The sequence below is a fragment of the Epinephelus fuscoguttatus genome, linkage group LG20, assembly GCF_011397635.1.
Source record: "Epinephelus fuscoguttatus linkage group LG20, E.fuscoguttatus.final_Chr_v1".
NCBI classification, from domain to species: domain Eukaryota; kingdom Metazoa; phylum Chordata; class Actinopteri; order Perciformes; family Serranidae; genus Epinephelus; species Epinephelus fuscoguttatus.
In genome coordinates, this window is record NC_064771.1 from 37222879 (window position 1) to 37238692 (window position 15814).

The 15814-nt window shown below is 40.0% G+C and overlaps 2 protein-coding genes and 1 pseudogene across 6 annotated transcripts in view; 2 read left to right on the forward strand and 1 right to left on the reverse strand.

Moving 5' to 3' along the window:
• LOC125880705 (retinal rod rhodopsin-sensitive cGMP 3',5'-cyclic phosphodiesterase subunit gamma-like) overlaps positions 1-13742 on the reverse strand; it is a 78898-nt pseudogene extending 65156 nt beyond the window's left edge.
• Positions 1-15814, forward strand: part of LOC125880644 (stonustoxin subunit beta-like) — a 242658-nt gene that overhangs the window by 167108 nt on the left and 59736 nt on the right. The gene's annotated exons all lie outside the window — the stretch shown is intronic.
• Positions 1-15814, forward strand: part of LOC125880642 (neoverrucotoxin subunit alpha-like) — a 244586-nt gene that overhangs the window by 137723 nt on the left and 91049 nt on the right. The window lies entirely within an intron of this gene.

The following is a 15814-nucleotide window of genomic DNA, read 5'->3' on the forward strand; positions in this document are numbered from 1 at the left end:
AATTTTAATCTGAACATAACTTTCTCAAATTTGGCAAGATGAGGAGCTCGGTGAGTGTGTGTCGCAACAATGAGGCAGCCATGTTGAATTTGATAAATTAGAGAGTCCTACTTCCTGCACTGTGCTGATGGTCCAGTAGAGGGCGGGGTTGGTCAGGTAATTATTGGTGTTGTTCATGATGTCTCAGAAACTCATGTTATCAAATACAAATGAAGCTCAGTTGAAGTTCATTCAGGATGCTTCTCTCCCTCTCAGCTGAAGTCAGTTTAACAGGCTTTATTGGTAGGACATTAATATGTGTTGCCCAAACACAAAAACAATTCAAATGCAGTGAATGAAAAATGATAACACATGTAACATTAGTCAACACAGCAAAATAGGTCAATACATTGGTGAGCAAAATACAAAACTATATGTACAGTATGCATGTTTATGAGTATATGCATCTCATATGTGTTTACCTATAAACATGTTTTATGTTTGTGTGTGAAAACAAACAAACAAATATGATGTGGAGGAGTAAATCAAAAAAGAATACTGTGAGCTGTAAGAAGGACATGAGCTGCTGCTTTTATGTGTTGCTGTTGTTTGTGTGTGTGTGTGTGTGTGTGTGTGTGTGTAGTTTTATGTAGTACATGTAATCCATACATACAATGTACATAAAGCCTTTGATGTTTGGAAGTTACAAGTTGAAGACGAAATCCTGAAGTTGGAAAAAGCCTCAATTTTTCACTCTTGTCGTGTGTACGGGTTCATTTTGGCAATTTTTAAAGAACACACCTTCCAAACCAACATTTTCTTTAAAACTCACTAAAAGTTATCTCCAAAAATTATCACTGAAATGATCGGCAAAATTTGGAAATTTGGCAAAATTGGCAAAATTTTGAAGGAATGTTTTCTTTAAAAGTCTGCAGTGAAATAAATACAAAATACAGCCATTTAAATGTATACGCCCCTCCTCTGAGCCAAAGTAAAAAACATGAGTTCCTCCTAAGTGCTTAAAAAATGATTTGACATGCCTCCCTCTTTCTGCAACAACCCCTTCTCTCTCATAGATGATGAACAATCCCTTAGGGTAACGGGCGAGGTAATGCATTGTGTCAATCAGGGTCCTCACAAGGATAGATGTATGAGTGTGTGTGTGTGTGTGTGTGTGTGCATGAGTGACAAAATGTGGTCCCGGAGACGTGACTGTGACCTCATCACAAAGGTTTAGAAATTTGCTTTATATCATGTTATAGTTGTAATGTTGGGTTCGTGCAATGAAAACTACTGTAACAATTATTATTAAACGGTCAGAGTAAAATTCTTTCTCTTAAATACATCGAGCAAAATCTCTTCTGTTGCTGTTAGATCACGGTGGAAAGACCTGTTTGTCTCAGCAGTTCCTCAAAAACTGTTAAAATGCTGTGTTTGTTCCATAGATATGGTGTGATCATAGGAATGCGTTCATAATTACATCAGGTGTGTCTTCATTTCTGTGGAAAAACTTCTGCTTTAAATGAATCACAACCGTCACCACTGCACCTGTCAGGTCAGAGAAGGTTAACATGTCCAAGTCCCTGGGCAGGTCCCTGGATTATCAGTTACTGAGAAATTATAAAACACTGGAAACAATTCAAGTTTTTGCTCCCAGCAGATGATCATGGGAACTTGGTCTGCAACGGTGTTTGAGTGGGTGGAACATGTCAGGTGGTATCCACATGAATGCCAGAACCAAAGGTTTCCCAGCAGAACAATGCACTGGAACTGTCAAAAGAATTTCTTCATAATGACTTTTAAAACAACAGAGACCGGAGCCGAAATATCAAAGTTTAACAGAATTTATTTTCTTGTACAAGAAGGAGCGTTTCACAGTGCAACACACAAGATGCACTGTAAAAAATTTACTGTAAAATTTACAGTAACTTACTAGCAGCAATTTGCCAGGTAATTACTGTAAAAACTTTTTTTTACAGTAGAAGTACTGTAATTCCATTTACAGTATTGAAAAAAAAATTTACTGTAAGATAAAAAAACAATCAAACACTGATTTCAGTTGCATTTACAGTATTTGTTGTTTAACTGTAGAATATATATAAATTAAATACTGTGATTTCAGTTGCACTTACAGTATTTGTATATTTACTGGGGCGGCACGGTGGTGTGGTGGTTAGCACTCTCGCCTCACAGCAAGAGGGTTGTCGGTTCGATCCCGGGCGTGGGAGCCCCTCTGTGCGGAGTTTGCATGTTCTCCCCGTGTCAGCGTGGGTTCTCTCCGGGCACTCCGGCTTCCTCCCACAGTCCAAAGACATGCAGATTGGGGACTAGGTTAATTGATAACTCTAAATTGTCTGTAGGTGTGAGTGTGAGTGTGGTTGTCTGTCTCTATGTGTCAGCCCTGCGATAGTCTGGCGACCTGTCCAGGGTGTACCCTGCCTCTCGCCTGTGATTTATTATTAGCCATCATTAATAGAATCACCCATATTCTAAAGTATTTCAATTAACTGCAGAAAACAAGAAAATTGTTAACACACTTATTTATTGAAGAAATCAAGCATTTGGTGAAAAGCACAGATACCAATTCAGATACCAACAATATAACAATGGAGTGACTACTACTGCTACTACTCAGGCCTGCCACGAATAAATAGTAGTAGGGGAGATACTGAATAGGCTAACTGTTGTCTGCAAAAAAAAAAAATGGTTTTAAGTTTGATAGTTCAGTGTTTTTGAAGTGGGGTTGTATGAGGTACAAATAGTCACTAAATATATTAGCTGCCATAGACAGCTCTCTGCCCTCCCTCAGTAAGCCACAGCAGTGCATAGTGCTGGACAGAGATGCAGCAATAAACAGGGAAGTGTTGCACCACACAAACAGCGTATTTTACCATCTCAAAATAATACCACAGTTTAAGTGTACACTACAGTTTATAGATTTTACAGTGTCCTGTTGCATTGGTCATGCAAATGTTCAGTATTTTACATTATATTATGTGTTATGTGTTTTTAAAAAATGTATAATTGTGACGCTTGTCTGTTTAATATTTTGAGCTTTTGGGCCGGCTGACTTAACTGGCATTTTTGTTTTTGATTTCCTGTTTATAATGATGGCAATATCTTAAACATTGTTAGTCGTTGTCTGTATCTAACATTTCTGTTCCATTCTCAAACTGTAGTATGAGTACTATGGTGGAATGCAAAAATTGCACTTCAACTGGCCCAAGTCCTTATATTACACTATATAATGACATTACACATATATACAATACATTATATAATGATCATTGGAGAGGGTAGTCAGAATAATTTTAAATATCCAAAGATGACAGTGCTGCATTCATTTTAAGGTAGCCTACATTTTGATTCAAGATCTAATTGAGTTTAGCACTGTGTTAAAATGCTTAAAGAGATGTTGAATTAACTGTTTTCAACATGTTCTTGATTGAACATGAATTACAGCATGTTTGACTTCTTCTGCTGAAGTCGACTCAAGAGCCTTCAGTTTTTTTAAGTGAGGTTGTAAGAGGTACAAACAGCCTCTAAGTATATGAGCTGCAGTAGACAGCTCTCTGCTCTATCTCAGTTAGCCACAGCTTGTTGTATTTGCATTTGTTAAAAACTTTGAATAATACACTTCAGTGTACAGTACGGTTTTGCTGTAATTTATACCTAATTAGCCTCTAATAAGATCTAGTTCAGGCTGAATAAGGCGGAACGGTGCAGACTTTAATTTAGAGTACAGTTTTGCTGTAATTTATACCTAATTAGCCTCTAATAAGATCTAGCTCAGGTTGAATAAGGCGGAACGGTGCAGACTTTAATTTAGAGTACGGTTTTGCTGTAATTTATACCTAATTAGCCTCTAATAAGATCTAGTTCAGGTTGAATAAGGCGGAACGGTGCAGACTTTAATTTAGAGTACACTTTTGCTGTAATTTATACCTAATTAGCCTCTAATAAGATCTAGTTCAGGTTGACTAAGGGTCGCTATGTATTACTACCAACAAATGGGACTCCAGAGAATGAGCCATCCAGGCAACAAGGGATTTGTTGGTGTTTGTTTAATGTCTAATAAAACATTTTACCTCTTGTTTTTGTCTAATTTGTTGCAAAGTACATCTTGTTTGCTCTTATTAGGTTATAATTGTGTTTGTTTAATATCGAATAAAATATAATTACCTCTAGTTTTTGTCTAATTTGTTCCAAAGTACGTCTTGTTTGCTCTTATTAGCGTATAATTGTGTTTGTTTAATATCTAATAAATATAATTACCAATAGTTTTTGTCTAATTTGTTTCAAAGCACGTCTTGTTAGTCCTAATTAGGATATAATTGTGTTAGTTTTTGTCTAATTTGTTTCAAAGTACGTCTTGTTAGCTCTTATTAGGATATAATTGTTTTTCTTTAGTGTCTAAATTGCGAACATATTTCTACCTAATTTGGTACAAACTACGGATTGTTACGTCTTATTAGAGCAACGTTGTCTATTTTACTGTCTAACAAAGATTATATTAGGTGTAGTTTTTTCTAATTTGATACAAAATACAGCTTATTACGTCTAATCAGCGTCTAATTAGCGTACTGTAAAATAAAGTGCTACCCATTATTTAATAAAAATATTTGAGATAACATCTTTAAATAAGCCATCTTGAACTTTCAATGCAAAAGCTATTATCAGAACCTCACCTGCATCTAGTCAATTAGCCAATCGAACTCTGTGAATTCCCTGATGAAGGAGATTACATGGGGGTTCATGTATGAGGTCTTTCGCTTCACCACTCTTCCAGTCTTCCGGCTCATCTGCTCCTTGGCACTGCACTTGTTGGAGTCAGGATTAATCCTGACAAAAAACCTATGAAAATGAGTATAGGAGTTACTGTAGGGGCTAGGACAATATGTACATGTTAAGTAAATGGTTAGTAAATCACAACTGTTTACGAAAGAAGAAAAAGAATTTTTATTATTATTATTATTATTATTATTGTTAAATAAATACAATATTTTGGACTTGTAATAATTTATTTACCAATAACATTTTAAAGCCTTTGGAAACACAGCTTGAAATAGTAATAGTATATCAAAGTTGAGTGTCTCATTAATCATCCACAAAAGTCTGAGTGAAAATAACCATTAATAACTATTAGAAAACCTGGTTTAAAAACAGCTCATTTTGCTGTTTAGACCACTTGACAGGACAGAGTGGGCGTGGCAGATAACGCTCTGATTGACAGCTCCCTCGTTTTGATTGACATCTCCCTGGCTCAGCAATGGCTGCCACAAATTTAATCCAGCCGTACATGTTTGAGCCCTCTGATGATTCAGAGGACGAAGCAGAAGCTGAAAATGATTCCTTTCAGGTGGTCACTGAATGGTAAGTTTCAAAATGTTTTGTGATTAATATTAATGTTACTTCGTAGAATAGTTAGCATAACTTTTACATGCAATGTTACGGCCAGGCTCCACCGGCTGCAAACGTATAGCGTAGCGTCGCGGCGTATTCATTTGGGCTCCACTGACTGCGTATGGAAGCGACATGTAGAGAAACCAGCGGGGTTGTTTACCGTTTGCTGAGCCGAGAGGCTGCATGTAGGCTGCATGAAATGTTAAAGCATTTTCCACCTAAGTTATTACATATATTTGAGTTATCTACAAGTTTACTGTACTGTTTGTCATCTACTCGCTTTCAAATGTCCCCGCGGACACAGTGTCATGGATAAACAATAGAAGAGCTGTGTAAAATAGAGTTGTTGCGCCGCTCTCGTTGCCAGTGGAGCCGCTGTAATTGATTAACGGGGGGCGAGCTGCTACGGGACTCGCGCTGCAGATGTGCCTGGTTGAGCCCGGCTGTTAGCTGAGATGAATGACAACGGGAGGCTAGCGCTTTGCCTTTCTTCATTGAGATACGTTTTCACTGAAAACATAAATCTGCTCCGTTTTTCTGATAATAGCCTTTTTCATTCAAACACATCCAGTCTTAATAAATTAAATATGTCTTTACTCTGACACACACACCGACCGTCAAAGTGGGAGAGACCGGTGCCGGCCGGCCATCTCTCTGGCGTTGTGTAGAAGTATTTGCCCGCCTCGAATAATGTTCCCCTCCAGCTAAAATTGTGTTGTTTTTCCCGCAGCATCACCTCCGCGATTGGGGATATGTTTATGCGTAGCAAAGCTAACTGCATGGGGTTAGGGGTGAGGAAGGGTGCACATTACGTCCCCTCCCCGCGAGCCGACATGGGCACCGGGCCCAGGGGGCAAGCCTGGCCGCTCACAAGCCGCCTCTTCCGGCAGCTCCACGAGCTGCAAAGGCTCGGATTGTCCGGGCTCTGGAGCCGGTCAACCTGATTCGAGTGCTGCTGGGAACCCGCCGGAGGCAGAGCCTCCGCTGGGTCGCAGCCGAGCGGTTCAGCCAGTTTACGATCTGTATTTTCTAAACATCAGACTAGAAAGAGGAGTTGGCTCAGACTCAAAGAGGCAGATTTAGCTGGAGCAGAAGGTTTTGTTGCGCTGCCACTAGGGGGCGGGATGAGACAACTGACTAATGATTTATGATTGGTTTGGAATTTATTGCGTAATAAATCTCAGAGATAACCACAGCCAAATCAAACCCAATTTCAAGAATGTACAAAAACTTAAAAGACAGATATTTCGAATTTGGATGGAAACAGATTTCTAATTGTTTTTACATGTTTAATATTATGTACACAAGACCCTAAATTATATAGTTAGAAGGCTATTGTGGATTTGGGTTTCCAGAGGCTTTAAAGGAAGACGGTGATTTTGAACAGCTTTTCAATTGTCAATTTGCTTTTACATTTCGATCATTATAATGAACTATTTAAGATAATTAATACCTCTGAACAAACTCCAGTGTTGTGCTGGCTTCCACCTGATAGTCTAGGTTGAAAACATAGTAACGGGCGAAGAGAGCGGCCAAGGCAGTGATGAAGTCAGCCAGGTGAGCAGCAGGTGGGATTATGACCTTCCCCTCGATCAACCGCATCCATTTTTTTGCAGTCAGGATTGTCTCTCCTTAGTGAAGAGTCAGATGTTACAAAAAATTATATTTCATAGCAATACATTCTATAGATGATTTGCTTCATATGAATGACTAAAAACAGGGCAGGGAGCATAGATAAAAGAGAAAGATTGATACATGATTTAATAAAAAGTTTCTTCCCATTAACCAAACATTTCTCTCGTCTGCCACTGTCCTGTCAATATGACGTCACTTTCAAGTCAAATTGGCAACTCGTGTACCAAATTTATCTCCAAGTTTCCCAGTTGTTTTTTCGACATGAGGTGGGCGTTCATGTGAATTTTCCCACTCGGAAATTCGTTTTTCCGATATCACATGAATGCAGCATAAAACTGAGCGGGTTTTATCAAACTTCATGGTAGCAGCCACAAACACCTTCAGAAGCCACTGCCAATATGTGAGCTAGCCCTTGCTGCAAAACCGTAACAAGAAAAACATAGTTATTCAATTAGTAAAAATATAACGTTCTTTGTATTTAAATCCCTGAAAATGCCGATGGTGTTTCCGGTACGGATCAGGTAATAACAGGGCTTAACCCAGAAGTGGGTGTGGTTTAACCCGGAAATAGGCTGTCTTATCCTGGAAGTTGTCTTTTTCGCCTGAAATTGATTTGGATTGAAGAAGTTTCTATATGTATTGTTTATTAGAAAACTATTTACATAAAAGCCTCTAAATTTAGCTTCAGATAAACATTTTTGATCACAAGAGTAAGAAAACTATTTACAGAAAAAGGTTTTTATAAACCAGTCAATCATTCAGTGAATCAATGAACACATGCAGGATTAAGAGGTATGAAAAAAATGCATGAACTAGTTTTCATACTCCACGTAACTTTCTTTTTTCTTAATTTTATTTTACTCACAACTCGCTGAAACTTCGACCAATGTCCAAACGGGTTGGTTTGTCACAAACGTTATATGACACAGGATGCTTGTAAACGTTTTGTCATATTTTGTCATGTTTACATTAAGTATGCAGTGTCATGACTGCATTTCTGAAGTTTCCAACAAACCAACCCGTTTGAAAATTGGTTGAAAAATGAGCAAGTTGTGGTTGTTTTAGTAGTAGAAGCACCATAGATATAATGCTCTGAGCGAGCAACTTCCCCGACGCAAGATGGCCACAAGGTGGCGACGCCGGCTCATTGGGCAGCAGCATTGGGTGAGCCATCTAGTGTTCTATCATGCCCTCTATATTCAAAGGATTCATGAACACTGAATGTGAAACTTACCAAGCATGATGATCCTTGGGGTGATGGGGAGAGACAGCTGGGCCTCTGCGTCTGCCGGAGTGGTCATCACCTATGAATGCCAGTAAAGATAAGTTACTTAAAATGAAACGGTATATTATCTCTAGGGGGAAAAAGCTTATTGAAATTTATTGATAAGGAAGCAATGTGCCATATTTTTTGTTGCTCTGATGGATTGTGCACGTTTACACTACTTGGAAATAAAAAAAATGAACAAAGTGCCACACCTTATGCCAAGCTATATCAATTTTCTCTTAAGTAAAATATTGTGCACACAGTGGACAACAGCAACCCAACAACCCAGCATGCTCTACAAAATAACTGAGATAGAAGCTTGCACCATGTGGGTTATAGTGTGAGGTGAGGTCTATCCATGGAAAAGTGCTCAATCACCAATAACATAGGTGCCCTCAAACAATATACCTAGCCTGAAACCCATTGCATCAAACTATTAACAAACAAACTACAAACTCCTAGGAAGACAGGATTACTAGATGCAAACCTTCATTTACTTGAACCCAAGTACAAGATGCCATTGGAGGCTCACCAACCTGCAATACAATTTGGGGGGTATAAAATGTTTCACTCTTATCAGGGAAAATGATTCTGGTAGCAATAAATGTGACAATTAATTGTTGAAAACTGTGAATAAAAATATTTAAGTAATTAAGGAGCTTACATCAGCAAGGAGAAAAAGTGAATCCACTTGCTCTTTGAAGTGTGCCAACATCACAAGCATCACTGCTAGGCCATCAGTTCATTCTTGGTCCTCCTTTAGGACTTCCTTCAGAACAGCTCTTACTTCCTTCCTCCACCTTGTAATCTGACTACTGAAGAAATCCAGGAGTCTTTTACCCTTTTTGTCCAAGTCTTCGTTCAGTCTTGTGCATAGTTCAACATTGGTGAGAGTGGTGAAGTGAGACAACAAAAACTTCTGTGAAAAGAGGAATGGCCACTCTTTACCCACGTCCAGAATGCTTGGGGAAGGGTTTGCGTTGATGTGAGTTAAAGAGCGAACCGCCATCTTCTCCTTCGGATCTCGGTCTGAGGGAAGAGGGAGGGGTCCCTCACCTTAGGCACTGCGGTGCAACAATACCTGCACTTTGGTTCCGTTTTTTTTTTCCTTCCCCCTACATTAGCATTGTCTTCCACAATAAAATTTGAAATTATATTAAACATTGAGCTGGTTATTGCCGGCATTAATAAAGTATGTGTAAAATGACACACTCATGTGAACAACAGGTTTGGACCAGGAATAAACAAAAAATGACTCAGTACTCACACATTAAGGTGTATCACACAATCTCTGCAAGTGTCATGTACATAGCCAATATTTTGCGTTTTTTTCTGCCTGAGCCCAGTGGGTTCGCAACTTCAAATGAATCCTGATACAAGATGACAGACAATGAAGATGGCGATTCTCGCAGAAGTATATTCTCTTTAGTGTTTCTACCATCTCTCACGTCTTCCAGAACATCAGGAGTTGTTTTTGTGTCAGCTTTAGCTTGGGCATACTGCTCTTTAACAGAGCTCTGAGTGAAGAGTGATTTGATTGTATCCTTGATGGGCACATACTGATAAAACCTCTCTTTGCCTTTAGCATCAATGCCCAAGTAAGTCTTAGCTGGCTCAACATGTTAAATCTGCTCTTTAAGAAGGTTTTACGGGTTTGATCTGTTCTAAACACTACTTTGTTGCACATTTTCAGAAGGTTATCTTTTGAGAGATCATCAAGGAGTCTCTTAATATCACTTTCAGCCACATTCAGCTTTGTTAACTCTTCATGCATCCTAGACAAAAGATGAGTCAAATCAGTGTTGTGCACCCCTTGTATTTCCTCAATTAAAGAGGACATGAAACAACGGAACAGACACCAGCATAGGAGATGTGTGCATTATTAAGACATACTGACGAAATAAAAAGTCAGAAAAGTCAGCCTATTTGAGAGAAAATCCACTTTTTAAATGCATTTACGTTACGTTTTGGGCCGTGCTCAGCGCCATCTTTATTATCTGTCAAAGTGCCTGTGCAAATGTACTGCTTATTGTCTCCCTCTTCTGTATCCTGTTGCAACTGGTGGCCAGCAGCAAATTCCCAGAGGCTGACATCAGTGAGGAGATAGAGCAGGTGACAGGCAGTGTGCACACCCTGACAGTCAGTGTCGGCACCCAGACCGATCCATTTCAACAGGATACAGAAGAGGGAGACAATAAGCAGTACATTTGCACAGGCACTTTCACAGATGACATACTTACCAACCAGGTCATAAACAATGACCACTCATACTGTACATCTGTGGAAGGCCAGGCCACACAGGCTGGAATCGGGACCCGGTTCTTCCTTCCCAAATGGCCCCTGGCCCAGAGGGTAAACTGTCTGTAGGCAGTCAACCTAAAGAGACTGATGGAAAAGAAATGTATTGGTTAGATTTAGTAAACAATATTTGAACATAGGTGATGTACATTTTGATAGATGGGATGATGACTCTGATATAATGTATAAGATTAGATTAGATTACATATTAATCCCTTGGGATGACTCCCTCAGGGAAATAAAGAAAGATGACATACGATGTATGTTTGATATTTTTAAGTATGGCTGTTGTATTACTGCTTTTTCTATATACTTTATTGAATTGTTAATTGTTTTTGGATGTTTATCACCCTGGGCAGTTTAGATGGATAACCACACCTGCCATCATAGAGCTTATCAGCCTATTGGTGTGCATGATGTATAAATATAGGTATGTTTTCCATTTTTGAACATTGTGACCTGACGAAGATCCAAGTAGAATAAAACAATGTCATTATTATACTTTTGTGGCTTGGAGTAAGTGTGCAGAAGTTACCTTTTTTCATAGTGTTAGTACAACCACATGTTTCCATACATTTCCTCTCCAGAACTATCTGCTATTCATGCAGTCTCAATTTTTTAAGATCATAAACAAGTTGTCTGTTGTCAGGAGAGATATAACAGGGGAGTCTTTTTTCTTTTATATGTGTCCACTTGTTAGAGTGTGAGTGGAAATCCATTTGGTAATTTATGTTAACTTGAGCCTTGCTTCATATCCACTTCTATGTATTATTCTATATCACCTACAAAGTACAAAATATTGAATGATTCCTTTCAGATTCCAGAATATACGTCAACTGTGTATTGCTAATCTCACTCAAAAGTTATTGAGGGTGAACCCGTCTGAATGTCTGACATCAAACTGTCTGCGTCACGGTGTTTTGACAGCGGTTTCCCAAACGTTGGTTTCATAACGTGCTGCACAACACGATGTAAACAAACTACGTATAGAAAGCATTCATGTGGCATTATATTGTTATGTCAGGCCTCTCAGACATGTTCCGCATCTAACTGGCTCGTTCACCAGTAGCAATATGTAACATAGTCAGCTATGTGAACCGGCAAACTCACGTTAGGTAACGTTACCAGCATTGATAGCTAATAGCTGTTAGCGTCAACTAGCTAACGCTAAGGGTTAGCTAGCAATTAGTACCGGAGAAACGACATAAACAAAGATGTTTCGGTCAGACAACAACTGTATGTAAACAAACAGCACGTGGAAACATTGTTCATATTCCTGGCTAACACCGTAGTGCATGCATTTGTTTTCTTTACTGCATACGGTTAGAGTCATTCGCCCACGGTTACAGCTAGCTTGACTTACCTGCTGGTGACTGGACGCTGCAGGGTCTTAGCTCTGACATCCCTCAGCGAAAGCATCGCTACCTCCAACACATCCACCTGCACCATGTTGATGCAGGGTGGTCATGGAGAAGATGGTCCAGACCAGCCTCCTGGCAGCAAATGGACTCTGGCACAGTGGGCATCGGCGTACAATAGCTCCACTGACACCACGTAATGTTGCCGACACGCCCTTGACCCCAAATCACCGGCTCAACCACTTCTTCCTCCCGTACCACTGCTCGATTCCCACGCCTTATAGGCTCATATGCGTAGGCAATGGGGCTTGTCACAGACTCAACAGGCCTCTCCAGTTCGTCTTCCTCCATTGTCAAAAAGTGTGGCGCTCAACCCGGTTCAGAAATGCTCCAGTGTCTTCACTTCACTGCGATCGCTAGCTTGACAACCACTCCGCTGACGTCACGTCCGGCGACACAACAGACATGGCGCCGCCCTTTGTTTTAACAGCTGAACTTAAATGACAGGATTTTGAGATTCCTTTCATTTTCAGTGTTTAAACTAAAATTCTCTTTTTAGGGCGAGAGACCCTCTTTAAATTATGATAACTATGTTTAGTGTTTCATGTCCTCTTTAAGGTCTGGATTGTACTGGCTGGTAACAGCATTTTAGCCTTCGGAGATAAAACATGGTCAGATTGTTCATAAAATCATTTGTATCCACTACATCATTTATATTATCATTATCATCATCAAAGATTGTCTCAAAAGTGTGACCTAGTTCACAGTCTGATGAATGTATTCATGCAGGCACTACTGATGTTAGTAGCACTGGTAGAAGTTTGGCTACTACATGGAGAACTAGAGATCTTTTTGTGCTTCCGACTCAAGTGTGAAGTAAAGGATGAACGGACACGAAAATACTTTGAACAGTCAGTATAGGGACATGAAACTTTTCTGCCATCTTTAATATGCCAATGAAGATGTTCACATAAGGTTGAAAATGTTGCTGATACAAAGCTACAACCTTCCACAGTGCAAGCCAAATCAACTCCATCAATTTGCCTTTCAAGTCCTCGTTTAGCTATCTTCTTGTAAAAGCGGTACATGTGGCTTTTAACTGCGTTACATGTCACAAAAGTAGCAAAGCATTGTGCTACCCCATATGGAAATCTAAAGTTAGCTAGATTTCTGTGAATCCTCAAATGACTAACAAATGCAGGAATTGAAGCTGTGGTGAAATTACAGTGCTTGCAGGAGTAATTCATTTTGATAGCAAGCTACCTGTGATTCATCACAGCCTAACAAGGGAGGCACAGATACCAAAACTATGTTGTTGTTTTTTGCTGCTAGTGATGGTACTTACCAATTTTCTGGAAGTCCCGACGTGTATTTGGTGGCGGCTCCGTGATTCCAGGATGGAAACTCCCACGGAGGCCAAGTGTGGAAAAAAACGCTCTTCTCCCGCGCAGCCAAACAATAAAAATCAGCACAACTCTCCCAGAGCAAACAGGTCTCTGTGTTGGCTAATGTTAAGTAAATTATGTTTTTAAAAAAGACCGTCTGGACAGTTAGTGCTATCACTACGTAATAAGCTAGCTAGCTAGCTAACGTTACCTGTAATGGCTATCGGGGCGTCTCCGTATGAGCTCTCTCTGAGACGTTTTTGCTGAATTCCTCTCAGGCAAAAAGTGAAAGAAATCGACACAGACGACACAAACACACACAAACAAGCTCAAGACAAAGCCTCGTATAACAAACCGAAGTTTGAGTGCTACTGGTTAGTCACGGAGCTTTCCTGTCGCAGTCGAGTCAGAACTGCGGGTGCCATGTTGGACTTGTCCTCTATGCGATGACGTGACGGGCCCCAGGGGCGGAAATCCCGGGGGGGACGGGGGGGTCAAGATCCCCCCTCCAGTAAAGCTGTCCCCCCCAGAATAATTTGAGACACAGTAAATAATTTTTGAACAATGCAGTAGCTCAGTCCATAGGGACTTTGGTTGGGAACCGGAGGGTCGTCTGTCGAGTCCCCGTCTGGACCAAATATGGAGCGTGGACTGGTAGCTGGAGAGGTGCCAGTTCACCTCCTGGGCACTGCTGAGGTGCCCTTGAGCAAGGCACCGAACCCCCCAACCGCTCAGGGTGCCTCACCAAGGGCAGCCCCCTCACTCTGACATCTCTCCACTTTGTGGTTGCTTTTGCTTTTGTTTTTAATGATCTATTGTTCCTTTAATGTTTTATCTTAACGTATTTCCCTTGTAAAGCACATTGAATTGCCTTGTGTATGAATGGTGCTATATAAATAAAATTGCCTTGCCTTGTGCATGTATAGGTCCTGTTTGTGCATGTGTGTGTCTTTCGGACCTGTGTGTAATTGACAAGCAAGAGTGAAACATTGAATTTCCCCTCAGGGGGATTAATAAAGTAAATAAACTTATTTATTGAAAGTACAATGTAAGCAGTGCTCATTATAATTGCGTGTAGCCCAGTCTAAAACATTTAAGTTTAGACTAATAAATATGTTTTAAAAACTGTTTAAAATAGAAGTATTTCATATGTGGAAAAACGTTTAAAAGACATTTCATTAAAATAAGCTGGGTTAAAGAGTCTTAATTACAGTTCATAAGTGAATTAAAAACAACAATGCTATAGGCAGATAAATAAATCTTTGTCTGTGGGTGTATAAAGTTCATTGACGTTTAAATAGTTTGTTTATGATGCACAGAAGAGAAACGTGTTCAGCTCACAACCAGTGTTGCCAGATCTCGCGAGACAAATAAGCAACCAGACCTGTGAAAACAAGCCCAAAACAAGCGACTTTTTCTACGGAGCCCCCCTAGGTTCCAGTGAGAGAAAATTAAATAAACTATGTGCACGGTTTTACAGTCCGTGGGGACGGATTTTAAACTGTGGGTACAGATTGTTAATTTACATCCATGTGGACAGATTAGTAAACTGTGCGCAGTCTTCCCCCTGAGCTTCAGGACAATGACCGCAAGAGGGAGTTAACCACCTTTTAACATTATTTAACATTAGAAAACAGATGGGATATCAAATATAGACTGATGTACCAAGTACATTATATACACAGTAGACCTCTGATAATTAAAATTTGCACACACAAATAAATATCATCCTGAATTCACCAATTCTTTATTTATTATTGCTTTTAACGCACTCATCTAACTTTTTTCTTTTAGTTACAGGACTGACGTTTTCCTAACCAGAAAAAAACCACATTACCCTGCTCTGCCTCTGATTGGCTGGTACTCCTTGCCATCAGAGTCAGAGCCAATTAGAAGCAGGATGCGGGTGGGGAAAACACTCTGCTGTCTCCTGTGTGTATGGGGAAAGGGGGGGACAGAGGGAACAGGCAAGACAAACTATCCTACGTTTAAATAACATAGCAAAAATATCTGCTTGACAACTTATTATGGAGCTGGGAACAAGCCAAAATAAGCAGCTACGTTTTAGAGATAAGCCCAAAAAAAACGCGACCCGCGACTACCAATATTTGTAAGCGACTTTACAGAAAAACAAGCCCAAAGTCGCTTATAATAAGCGGACTTGGCAACACTGCTCACAACCTAGTTTGTGAGAGCATCAGGCTGTCAGTCATGTCATGTTGTTAACTGTATTGGTTGTTATTCACTCGTCAGCCTGTCTGATAGGTCGAGGGGCGGGATGTAGAGGAGACCCCGTAGATCACAGCCATGGGCTCCTCAGGTGAAAACAAAAGACGCTGTGTGAAAGTAGCTGCTGGAGATTTGTGTGTGTCCGTTACGCTGGTGGATGCAGAGTTTACCCAAGTGTAAGGGACATATTGCAACTGCAGGAGGTAAATAACCTCTGTGTAATCTGTGTATTGTTTCATCAATATGTAGCATGTAAAATA